At 48.1% G+C, this 13,273-nt stretch overlaps 1 protein-coding gene across 5 annotated transcripts in view; it reads right to left on the reverse strand.

The window, feature by feature from the left end:
• The window catches only part of LOC105946018 (embryonic protein UVS.2), a 58,531-nt gene that overhangs the window by 2,491 nt on the left and 42,767 nt on the right, over nucleotides 1–13,273 (reverse strand). For 2 of the 5 annotated variants that reach the window (XM_031900455.1, XM_031900454.1), the window contains exons 15-18: nucleotides 11,663–11,973; nucleotides 4,297–4,453; nucleotides 3,806–4,120; nucleotides 3,333–3,451 (exon numbers count right to left, since the gene is read on the reverse strand). The gene's annotated coding sequence lies outside the window, so the exon portion shown is untranslated. Of the gene's footprint in view, nucleotides 1–3,332; nucleotides 3,452–3,805; nucleotides 4,121–4,296; nucleotides 4,454–11,423; nucleotides 11,974–13,273 lie in introns of all 5 variants that reach the window. The other 3 variants (XM_031900456.1, XM_031900453.1, XM_031900457.1) reach the window with 3 other exon arrangements.

Genomic DNA, 13,273 nt, shown 5'->3' on the forward strand with positions numbered 1-13,273 from the left:
ACATGGTGGTGTTATGGGTTTGCCTGTGTCTCCAGTTCTACTGAACTGTTACATGAAAGAAGTGGAAAAGAAAGCCCTGGGCACCTTCAAGGGAACTGAAAGAGCAGTACTTGCTTTTTGATTCCCACTGCCCTTTGGAACATACAACTTGGCGTTATTAGGACTTGACACCATTGGGCTGATACAGCAGAACAAAGCTGAATCCAGAACAAGTTTGTTCCTTACTGGGCCTGTGTCTCAATACCACCTACTTCAAGCACAATGGAGTTTTCTATGGACAAAAACATGGTGGTGTTATGGGTTTTCCTGTGTCTCCAGTTCTACTGAACTGTTACATGGAAAAAGTGGAAAAGAAAGCCCTGGGCACCTTCAAGGGAACTGAAAGAGCAGTACTTGCTGTTTGATTCCCACCGCCCTTTGGAACATACAACTTGGCATTATTAGGACTTGACACCATTGGGCTGATACTGTGGCACGCAATGCAGAGGCTGAAGAGAAGGAATACAAACCTCTAAAAGGAGCTCTGAGAACTTGTGGGTCCCCAGACTGGGCCTTTATGGAAACTAAATGAGAGACAGGTAGCGATGAGCAAGTTTTGTCGGCAGGCATGGATTCACAGCCATTGGCTCATCAATAAAGACAGGTAAAGAGACCAGGCCAACACACTCCTAACCGAATAAGTTCAATGGAATCGCCGTGATTGGAAGTCTGTGACTGTTCTGTTCCAGTCGTACTTTGAAGGATGAAAACCCGCATCAATGGGAATCATGGTACCACTTTGACTGGATCTTACCTTCTTACCCCTGTCAGTTTCAGCCAACCCCTAACTGGATACGTTTAATGGAATCATTGGGATTGGATGTCTGTGACTGTTCTACCCTCAAGGGTTTAAGTGCCGGGGAATTCCCTACCTGCCATCTGTACTGAAGAAGCCGCTCGGATGAGTTGGGGAAACGTTTCCAAGATAGACTCGGAAAAGTACAGTTGTTTTACACTTAATTCTGCTACAAGGCAGCCATCGGGGGGTGGGGTAGGGGCACAGGGGCCCATTTGTCATCGGGCCCCACAATAACATCTTAATAACATCTGGTCCCCGATGGCTAGCCTCCTCTGCAGCAAAGGAAAGAAATATGGAATTCAGAAAACACTTGCAAGCGTTTGTAAGTGCATCTGATGCTAAATCAAATAGAAGTCGCCCTTCAAACAGAAGGCTGACAACAATATTAAATCTTTTCTCTTTTTGTAAAGAGACAGATTTATACAATAAACCTTCCATTGTTGTGTGACATTGAGCGGCTCTGTTTGCTTATTAGAGAGACAGGGAAAGGTTGGGGGAACAGGGAGGGGGGACTGGAGTTTTGCTTTGCTGAGACACCCGAGAAACTATGGGGGGGGCATTTACTAACCGGTGGTTTTAGAAACTCACATAAACTCCTGAAAGTTATTTGATTAAAAAAACAAACAATCAATGATTTATTAAGAATCCTTAGTATTAATATCTAAGGAATAGCAGCAGTTTAAATGTAAACCAAATAAAAGTCTATAGGTGAAATCTGATTGGCTGTTGTTGGCTCTGCCCACTTTTCTAAACTTGGGACGCAGTCACCCAGTGACAAAATGTGCAAAGTTTGGGAACCCTGGCATTTCAATAGGTGAAATCTGATTGGCTGTTAGTGGCCCCACCCACTTTTATAAAACTAAAAGTGCAGTCCCTAGTGACAACTGTGAAAAGTTTGGGGACCCTGGGGTTAATACTGTGAGAATGGCAGCAGGTTGAATTTCCCCATTGAAAGTCATTAGGTAAAATCTGATTGGTTGTTCACAGCTCTGCCCACTTTTGGGCATCCAACAATCATCATATTTTTAATCAGATGGACCCCATGACTATGAGCTTCAAGTTTGGGGGGTGCAGCGTCAAAGCTGTAAGTGTGGCAGCAGTTTGAAATTCTTCCCTGTCAATGTCAATGGGATAATTGGGGGGTTCGGAGAGGCTCCCCAAGAAGACGGGGGGCGGGATCCCTTAGAAACACACAAACAACCAGCTCCGCTATATTGGGAAGAAGTGTGGGGAGTTTGAGTGTTGTACCCCTAAAACTGTAGGAGGAGTAGCGTTTAGAAAATGGGGGGCGCTAAGAATAAGTGGAACAGTATTTGGGGGTTCCCAACCCAACACAATAAAAGGTACAGGAGACAGGAGTTGGGGGACTGAGTTTACTATTGGCCCAAACATGGAATTAAATGGGGATATTGGAAAATGGAACTCATCGGGCTGATATTATTGCTATGGGCCTTTGTATTCAGTTTCCCGGCCGACCCCCCATCTCAGAACTTCCCTCCTTCCAGTAGGGGGAGTAACGTTACACAGTCAGTAGGGGGAGTAACGTTACACAGTCAGTAGGGGGAGTAACGTTACACAGTCAGTAGGGAGAGTAACGTTACACAGTCAGTAGGAGGAGTAACGTTACACAGTCAGTAGGGGGAGTAACGTTACACAGTCAGTAGGGGGAGTAACGTTACACAGTCAGTAGGGGGAGTAACGTTACACAGTCAGTAGGGGGAGTAACGTTACACAGTCAGTAGGGGGAGTAACGTTACACAGTCAGTAGGGGGGAGTAACGTTACACAGTCAGTAGGGGGAGTAACGTTACACAGTCAGTAGGGGGGAGTAACATTACACAGTCAGTAGGGGGGAGTAATTTTACACAGTCAGTAGGGGGAGTAACGTTACACAGTCAGTAGGGGGAGTAACGTTACACAGTCAGTAGGGGGGAGTAACGTTACACAGTCAGTAGGGGGAGTAACGTTACACAGTCAGTAGGGGGAGTAACGTTACACAGTCAGTAGGGGGAGTAACGTTACACAGTCAGTAGGGGGAGTAACGTTACACAGTCAGTAGGGGGGAGTAACGTTACACAGTCAGTAGGGGGGAGTAACGTTACACAGTCAGTAGGGGGAGTAACGTTACACAGTCAGTAGGGGGAGTAACATTACACAGTCAGTAGGGGGAGTAACGTTACACAGTCAGTAGGGGGGAGTAACGTTACACAGTCAGTAGGGGGAGTAACGTTACACAGTCAGTAGGGGGAGTAACGTTACACAGTCAGTAGGGGGAGTAACGTTACACAGTCAGTAGGGGGAGTAACGTTACACAGTCAGTAGGGGGAGTAACATTACACAGTCAGTAGGGGGGATTCCTGCTGGATCAAACCAAAGCAATACTGACGTAGATTATTGATCCAGGTAATATTATTACCCCATTTATATACCCCAGTAAGGAGAGTAATGACCCCCACATACAGCTGCCAATATATATATCCATTAAGCTCCCCCACCTTGTACCCCACCGGGGCAATCATAGTCCAGGTACAGTCACTGAAAGGAGGGTACGGCTTCTGTGTATCCGGGGCTGGAGAAATTCCCACCGGCACGGTCAGAGTTCCGCCGCAGCTCACTGATTGCAAAGAGGGGTTTGAGGGAAACATAAAATATTAATATTGGTATAAATATCAAAGCTTGGAACTATATAACTAATATAGTGCTCCTAGCTACAGGCTGAGTTATACAGGGAACTCTGAGTATCACTCATGTATTATAAGGGATAATGTACCCCCTACTGTAAATGATAAGGATATTAGCAGTCACTGAGGGGTTCTGTGACTAAAGCTTGACAAGGATTAGGCTGCACATATTTTTGAGCTTCTATACCAGCCCTTTAGTAGGGAATATCTGTGCCCCTGAAGATGCCCTTGCAGCTCCCCTTCTGCTTTTCTATTAGTTTACACCACATACACTGGGCAGTACTTACCTTCTCAGGAGGCCTAAAGTCCCACCCACCGAGCTGCTCCAAAGGGAACCCCTAGATTAGCCAGACTCAGGGTGATTTCCCCGGCTACCTGGTGCCTGGAGTAGCGGTCACAGTGCCTCAAGGTGAGTGTTAGCTCAGCCTCTACTCGTTCCTCCTCTGATAAGGGGAACAGCAGAGCCTCGTCCCAAACTGTATGTGGGGTCCTATTCATCAGCGAGGTCTGGGCTTCTGTTTGCCCACCATTGCTGGTGAGAGTGCCCCCAATGTAGCGGTGACTCCCAGGCTCCTCCTCCTTGGTAAGTGGGCAACCAACAGCTGAAGAACAACACAAACAGGGCGACTGAACATGATGTATCTGCTGCTGACCCACCAGAAGAGGACAGCCCGGACCTGGCAGGGCATCATTATGAGGAGAAGGGGCTTGAGGGAGATCTGCTGTACCTACTGACTCATAAAGCTGCCCTACCCTGAGACCCTCCTCACCAACCTACCTTCTAGGAGAGACACACACAGTTCTCTCTTCTGGTGGTCGTACCCCAGGGAGTAGCGCAGCTTTGGGATGTGGTTGAGGCTTTGGCTGAACTTCTCCACATATTCATTCTCAGGGGCCAGAGGGTGAACCAGCTCAGTGCGCTTGTATATACTCATCTGTTGGGGAGAGAAGAGCGGCCAAGAGCCCGTCAGAATCTAATCCCCCCCATTGTAAGCAGCAGTCCTGCCCTGCTTTATGGCTGAGATTCTAGCTATCTGTATAACAGAGCATTCTGTCACAGTGGCACAGATCCTATCTGATCGCCCCCATTGTAAGCAGCAGTCCTGCCCTGCTTTATGGCTGAGATTCTAGCTATCTGTATAACAGAGCATTCTGTCACAGTGGCACAGATCCTATCTGATCCCCCCATTGTAAGCAGCAGTCCTGCCCTGCTTTATGGCTGAGATTCTAGCTATCTGTATAACAGAGCATTCTGTCACAGTGGCACAGATCCTATCTGATCCCCCCCATTGTAAGCAGCAGTCCTGCCCTGCTTTATGGCTGAGATTCTAGCTATCTGTATAACAGAGCATTCTGTCACAGTGGCACAGATCCTATCTGATCGCCCCCATTGTAAGCAGCAGTCCTGCCCTGCTTTATGGCTGAGATTCTAGCTATCTGTATAACAGAGCATTCTGTCACAGTGGCACAGATCCTATCTGATCCCCCCATTGTAAGCAGCAGTCCTGCCCTGCTTTATGGCTGAGATTCTAGCTATCTGTATAACAGAGCATTCTGTCACAGTGGCACAGATCCTATCTGATCGCCCCCATTGTAAGCAGCAGTCCTGCCCTGCTTTATGGCTGAGATTCTAGCTATCTGTATAACAGAGCATTCTGTCACAGTGGCACAGATCCTATCTGATCGCCCCCATTGTAAGCAGCAGTCCTGCCCTGCTTTATGGCTGAGATTCTAGCTATCTGTATAACAGAGCATTCTGTCACAGTGGCACAGATCCTATCTGATCCCCCCCCCCCCCATTGTAAGCAGCAGTCCTGCCCTGCTTTATGGCTGAGATTCTAGCTATCTGTATAACAGAGCATTCTGTCACAGTGGCACAGATCCTATCTGATCCCCCCATTGTAAGCAGCAGTCCTGCCCTGCTTTATGGCTGAGATTCTAGCTATCTGTATAACAGATCATTCTGTCACAGTAGCACAGATCCTATCTGACCCCCCCCCCCCCCATTGTAAGCAGCAGTCCTGCCCTGCTTTATGGCTGAGATTCTAGCTATCTGTATAACAGAGCATTCTGTCACAGTGGCACAGATCCTATCTGATCCCCCCATTGTAAACAGCAGTCCTGCCCTGCTTTATGGCTGAGATTCTAGCTATCTGTATAACAGAGCATTCTGTCACAGTGGCACAGATCCTATCTGATCCCCCCCATTGTAAGCAGCAGTCCTGCCCTGCTTTATGGCTGAGATTCTAGCTATATGTATAACAGAGCATTCTGTCACAGTGGCACAGATCCTATCTGATCCCCCCCCCCCCCCCCCCCCCCATTGTAAGCAGCAGTCCTGCCCTGCTTTATGGCTGAGATTCTGTCTGTGACATGCAAACACTGTAATGGGCACAAGTGCCCAACATTCTGCCCCACCTTTCACCGGGTGCAAATGACACTGGAATTATAGACAGAAAGTTCCACCGATCTCCCTATCTATGTCTCAGGAATGCTAATGCAAATGGGTGAGCAGTGAAAGGGTTAAAAAATGGCTGATCCAATGCTGAGGCTGAATGCCCAATGATCACAAGGACACTGTGTATGTGTTGACTATAGTACAGGAATGGGATCTATTTTCTGGAAACCCAGTTTCCACAAAGCTCCACATTTTAGGAAGGTTAATCTACAACAATTTGCATTTGGTCTTCATTTTTTATTATTTGTGGTTTTTGAATTATTTAGCACTTCTGCGCAGCGGCTCTCCAGTTGGCAATTTCAGGAGCTATCTAGTTGCTAGGGTCCATATAACCTTAGCAACCACGCATTGGTTTGAATGAGAGACTGACAAATGAATAGGAGAGGGGCCTGAATAGAATAGAAAGATAAGGAATATAAAGTAACAGTAACAAAAAAACTGGAGCCTCACAGAGCAATAGGCTTTTGCTGCCGGGGTCAGTGACCCCCATTTGAAGAGGCAGAAGGCGGCAAATGATTCCAAACCTATAAAAGTTTTAAATAGATACAATTGTGCATGTAGAACTTGGTTCTGTAGTCTCTCCCCCCCCCCCATTGAGTCTGCAGGGCAAATCTAAATTAACAGAACCCTTTACCCTCTATTTGCGCTTGAAAAACAAGAAGAAAACATCGCAAACCTATTTCAGCAGGATCGGCCTGAGCCTCAGCTTCTAATCCTATGGCAAGGAGTTGGGGTTCACTCCCAGAAGCCCTTTCTGAATCCATGTCCCCCGGTATCTTAATTGTATACCTTTAACATAAACTGCCCCCCTATATAGCTCAGCCATTGCACCCCCAAGCTCCCCGGTGTTGGCATCCTAAAATGGGTTAATTCCATAATGAGGGGAGCTACACGGAGGGTTTCACCATTCACGGAACATGTTGCTTGGAAACTGTTCTGTCTGAAGGGCCCGCAGTCTGATCGCCTTTTGAAGTGATGTTCTGGGGCCCCCGATTGCCAGCGGAGCTCAAGGGGCTTCTGGGTTTGCAAAAAAAGACCAATTGCAAATTGTCTTAGACTGTCACTGGCTACATCATAGGAGTTCATTTAAAGTGAACTATTCCGTAAAGTCATTTCAAAGGTCAAATGAGATTTTTGGCTAATTAGGCCACAGGGGCAACGGGTTTAATTGGGGGGATTCAATCACTTGGCTTCCAGGCCAAAAGCCCAGGAATAACAGGGGCCAATGAAGGATGATGATGGAAATGTCTATGGTGAGAGTCCCTAGCCAATGGGATTTAATAGAAATATCTCTGATCCCTGGCCAGATATGGTTGGGTAGGGTCTTTTGGAAATATCCACGGGGCAATAATCTACCTACTTGGACTGGAGTGGCTAATGTGGGCCCCTATATGGCCACTACCTGCCATTAGTGATGAGCGAATCTGTCCCGTTTCACGCGAAATGCGACTACTGCACAACAGAGCCACCAAGGTAAGACGTCTCCTTTCATTGGATAATTAATAAGGGATTTGCCAATTAAAGGTCAGATACTCCCAGGAGAATTCTAATCAATATACCCAAGTGCAGAAGAGATTCCTATAAGCCTTAGCGCAAAGCTATAGCTTCCTAGTATCTCTGTATAACGACTGGGAACACTAATTGCCCCGTTACATGTGTGCCAGGGGCGTGTCTCTCCATATAGACAAACCTATTAGCCTTTATTTCCCCAGCGTAGGGGCAGATTCTCAGCCTGTGTTTATCTATAAGCCTTAGAGACTCTCCCCCCCCATATGTATAGTCACAATTCTATCTGTACATAATAAGCTGTACCCCCATACTGTACTGTCTAAGGGAAACACTATGGCACCTCCTACCCATATGTATAAATACAAATATACAGAGAAGGAATGTTCTGGGAACACAATAAGCTGTACCCCCATACTGTACTGTCTAAGGGAAACACTATGGCACCTCCTACCCATATGTATAAATACAAATATACAGAGAAGGAATGTTCTGGGCACACAATAAGCTGTACCCCCATACTGTACTGTCTAAGGGAAACACTATGGCACCTCCTACCCATATGTATAAATACAAATATACAGAGAAGGAATGTTCTGGGCACACAATAAGCTGTACCCCCATACTGTACTGTCTAAGGGAAACACTATGGCACCTCCTACCCATATGTATAAATACAAATATACAGAGAAGGAATGTTCTGGGCACACAATAAGCTGTACCCCCATACTGTACTGTCTAAGGGAAACACTATGGCACCTCCTACCCATATGTATAAATACAAATATACAGAGAAGGAATGTTCTGGGCACACAATAAGCTGTACCCCCATACTGTACTGTCTAAGGGAAACACTATGGCACCTCCTACCCATATGTATAAATACAAATATACAGAGAAGGAATGTTCTGGGCACACAATAAGCTGTACCCCCATACTGAGAGGAGGTGTGTGAGCTCCAGACTGTGAGGAGAAAGTACCGGTACGGGCAGCATTCCATCTGTAATCGAGGTCCCCGAGCGAGTGAACACCCTGGATGACCAAGCCGAAGTTGCTGCAAAGAGTTACAGTTCTGCTGTGGAAAATGGCAGTTCTGTTGCTGGGAGCTGCAGTTCAGAGGCAAGCCAGGAAGCTGCTGCAAGGCACGCTGGGACCCAGGAAGGAAGTGCTGCAAGGCATGCTGGGACCCAGGAAGGAAGTGCTGCAAGGCACGCTGGGACCCAGGAAGGAAGCTGCTGCAAGGCACGCTGGGACCCAGGAAGGAAGCTGCTGCAAGGCACGCTGGGACCCAGGAAGGAAGCGCTGCAAGGCACGCTGGGACCCAGGAAGGAAGTGCTGCAAGGCACGCTGGGACCCAGGAAGGAAGCGCTGCAAGGCACGCTGGGACCCAGGAAGGAAGCGCTGCAAGGCACGCTGGGACCCAGGAAGGAAGTGCTGCAAGGCATGCTGGGACCCAGGAAGGAAGTGCTGCAAGGCACGCTGGGACCCAGGAAGGAAGTGCTGCAAGGCACGCTGGGACCCAGGAAGGAAGCGCTGCAAGGCACGCTGGGACCCAGGAAGGAAGTGCTGCAAGGCATGCTGGGACCCAGGAAGGAAGCGCTGCAAGGCACGCTGGGACCCAGGAAGGAAATGCTGCAAGGCACGCTGGGACCCAGGAAGGAAGTGCTGCAAGGCATGCTGGGACCCAGGAAGGAAGTGCTGCAGGCTGTGTTGCTATGGAGGAGGCTGAGGAGGCGCTGAGACTGCTGCAATGGCCCAGGTAGGAGCAATGCCCCTGTGTGATGGGGGAGAGACAGCTGCCAGCAATGGCGCTGGGAAGCCAGAGACTGTGGGCTCAGCTGGGCCCAATCAGAACCAGATAATCAGGGCCCTGAGAGACATTAATATTCTGGAGGAGAAAAGGAACATTTTGGAGGGGAGTATTGATAACATGGCGGCTGGACTGGGGGCCTTAGGGGGCACAGAGAGCTAAAGCAGTTCATAAACGTGATTATATGAGTAAGGACTTGGGGGACAGTGACAGTAACATTACCAGGGTTCTGGCAGTTATAGAGCCCCGGGGAGAGGGTTTTGATAATCACAAGTGATTCCAGGAAATGGAGAAAAGTGACCTGAGAAAGTGGTTCAAACGCTCTGCTTTTCCTAAAGGGACTGTGATTCCTGTGGGTGGGAATGTAGGTCCTTCATGTGCAGATTCCCGGGATCCATTAACTGTTTCATTGCCAGACACTAATGGCAACATCAATACTTTGTGTCGGGTGTGAGTGCAGTGTGGCAAGCCTGCTGGGAGTACTGACGTGGCTGCTGGGAGTACCGACGTGGCTGCTGGGAGTACTGACGTGGCTGCGGGGAGTACTGGCGTGGCTGCGGGGAGTACTGGCGTGGCTGCTGGGAGTACCGACGTGGCTGCTGGGAGTACCGACGTGGCTGCGGGCAGTACTGGCGTGGCTGCGGGGAGTACTGGCGTGGCTGCTGGGAGTACTGACGTGGCTGCGGGCAGTACTGACATGGCTGCGGGGAGTACTGGCATGGCTGCGGGGAGTACTGGCATGGCTGCGGGCAGTACTGACATGGCTGCGGGCAGTACTGGCATGGCTGCGGGGAGTGCTGAAATGGCTGCAGGGAGTACTGACATGGCTGCGGGGAGTACTGACATGGCTGCTGGGAGTACTGACATGGCTGCGGGGAGTACTGGCATGGCTGCGGGGAGTACTGGCATGGCTGCGGGGAGTACTGACATGGCTGCGGGGAGTACTGACATGGCTGCGGGGAGTACTGACATGGCTGCGGGGAGTACTGACATGGCTGCGGGGAGTACTGGCATGGCTGCGGGGAGTACTGACATGGCTGCTGGGAGTACTCCGCTTCAATTTGTTCTTAAAGTTAGGCCCCGCCCACAACTCTTACCCCGACGCCTAGCACAATATGGTTGCGGAATGTTCTTTGGAAGGACAGGAAGAAGAGAGAGAGAAAAGAGAGTGGGGAGGAGAGTCAGGGGGAGTCCCCAGGGGAGGAGGTGGTGGTTGACCTGGAGGGGGCAGAGAGTACCCCAAAAGAAGGGGTGACACAGGGGGTGGGGGCAGAAGCAGAATAGGCTCTAAAGATGCGCAGTGGTGCGTGAGTGTGCGGCGCAGTAAATATGGCAGCTCTGTATATTGTTATGTCTGTCATGTGATTTTATTCTGGTGCTTTTTATTGGTTAATAATGTGATGCTTTTTTGCTTCTGAAATGTTTATGATTTGTAAAGTTTATACATGCAATAAAATACCTACCCATATGTATAAATACAAATATACAGAGAAGGAATGTTCTGGGCACACAATAAGCTGTACCCCCATACTGTACTGTCAAAGGGAAACACTATGGCACCTCCTACCCATATGTATAAATACAAATATACAGAGAAGGAATGTTCTGGGCACACAATAAGCTGTACCCCCATACTGTACTGTCTAAGGGAAACACTATGGCACCTCCTACCCATATGTATAAATACAAATATACAGAGAAGGAATGTTCTGGGCACACAATAAGCCATACTCTCAGACTGTACTTGTATTTATACATACAGGAGGGAGTTGCCATAGTGTTTTCATGAGACGGGACAGTATGAAGATAGAGCTTTTTATGCCCATAATATTCCTCTTCTGTATGTTTCTTTATATACATATGGTAGGTGGGAGCTGCCACCAATATTTAGAAATAATATCATATAAATGTTAAGTTTCCTCTGAACCCAACAGAGGGCAGACTGAATGGGCAGGGGTTTGTTTATACAGCAGATAAAAGACAAACAGCAGGGGGGGTAATTACAGGACGCAAATAAATGTGCTGCAGATTTAAGTGAATAATTCCCATTCTCTTCCAGTCTGTTTAAGATTTCCCATTCCCAGGAAAGAGATGTTACCCCCCAATACCCAGGGACACAAGCTGCACATACCGTCGATTTGCCATTGTCACCGGAGTGCCATCCCCACCTGCCCAGGTGTATTTCTTCCCCTTCAGGCAGCTGTATAGGAAAACCGAACTGCACAGAGCCAAGAAAATCCCAAGAACGGTCCCCACGGCTATTATGGGCAGCATTATAGGGGGGGGCAACAAAGTGCCAGGAACTTTATATTATTGCCCTAGTGTCTGTGCCAAGGTTCCAGGTAAGGTGCCCACTGCCCATGGCTGTACCTGCTCAGGTAGCCTGTCGGTTCCAATGGGAGATGCCAGATTCCTGGAATGCCAAGCCAGCCGGGCACAGATAGGCAAGGGAAGCTTATGTCTCGTCTGTACAGCGGCTTTCAGTGAATTGGGCTCTTGCTCCTTGCTCTTGGCTTCCACCCTCATACTCCGGGCTCCTTAGCGAATCCCAGCGGGACTGGAAATTCTGCTTCATTAGTCGGATCTGGAACGTCAGGGAGAAATGAATGATCCCTTACCCTATGGGATCTGTGCTGCACGGCTGCTCCCACTGTAGGGACATATTTATTCCATCGGAGATTCTGTAACAACATAAACATAAAGGGGAACTTTACACGATATGGGTCCCTTGGACCGATTCGGCAGCTAATCGGCCCGTGTATGGGCAGAACAGAGTGGCCTGGCCGACCGATATCTGGCCTGAAATTGGCCAGATCTCGATCGGCCAGGTTAGAAAATCCAGTCGGATCGGGGACCACATCGGCTCGTTGATGCGGTCCCCGAACCGACTGCCCCATTGCCGCCTTCATAATCCGGTCGTTTGGCCCCAGGGCCAAACAATCGGATTACTTTTTTTTTTTTTTTAACTAAAAGCTCCCCGATATCGCCCACCCGTAGGCGAGATCGCCAAGCGAGCGGATCTTACAGTGTATGGGGACCTTAAGCACCGTCCTAATATAAATGGCTTTAACGGTCTGTGTAATTGCCATTGAAGGCATTATCTGTGTTTGTCCATATCTTTCTTCTAGATCTGACTCTTGAAACAAAATAGCAGATGGCCGTTATCTTCCAGGTCTGTTAATCAGCTGGGGTCTGCTACATGTGTTTAGGAGTCAGAACCAGAAGTGAAGGGAATATAAAAGGGACCTAGATCTTCAAGAGTTGTATAGTTCCAATCAGAAATTGATGGACTGCAGCTTGCAATAAACGCCTATGCAGGTATGGGATCCCTTATCCGGAAACATGTTATCCAGAAAGCTCGGAATTATGGAAAGCCTGTCTCCCATAGACTCCATTTTAAAATCAGTTTTTAAATCACTTAAAACTTATTCCCTTTACTCTATAATAATAAGATATAATTACCCCTTATTGGGGGCAGAACAGCCCTATTGGGTTTATTTAATGGTTAAATGATTCCCTTTTCTCTGTAATAATAAAACAGTACCTGTACTTGATCCCAACTAAGATATAATTACCCCTTATTGGGGGCAGAACAATCCTATTACGTTTAATTAATGTTTTATTGATTTTTTTAGTAGAGATCAAAATTACGGAAAGATCCCTTATCCAGAATACTCTTGGTCCCAAGCATTCTGGATAATGGGTCCTATACCTGTATATTGAGGGCTGCTATTATAACAATGGGCCCTTGCCTACAGGGACCCCAGTCAGCTGGATGTTAAGTAGAACAATAAAAAAAAATTGCTGCACCCTGACAGTAATCCCCCTGATTCGCCCAAGAAATACCCCCAATTTTGAGTCTCCTTTGATCCCTCCTCTGCCATGGGGCCTCTGATTGGAGCACCTACTTAATGGTGTCCTGTGCATGCTGGGAACTGTAGTCTAGGAATATCAGGGGCAGTGAAAATCCTAACGCAATAT

This window comes from Xenopus tropicalis, chromosome 4 (assembly GCF_000004195.4).
Source record: "Xenopus tropicalis strain Nigerian chromosome 4, UCB_Xtro_10.0, whole genome shotgun sequence".
NCBI classification, from domain to species: domain Eukaryota; kingdom Metazoa; phylum Chordata; class Amphibia; order Anura; family Pipidae; genus Xenopus; species Xenopus tropicalis.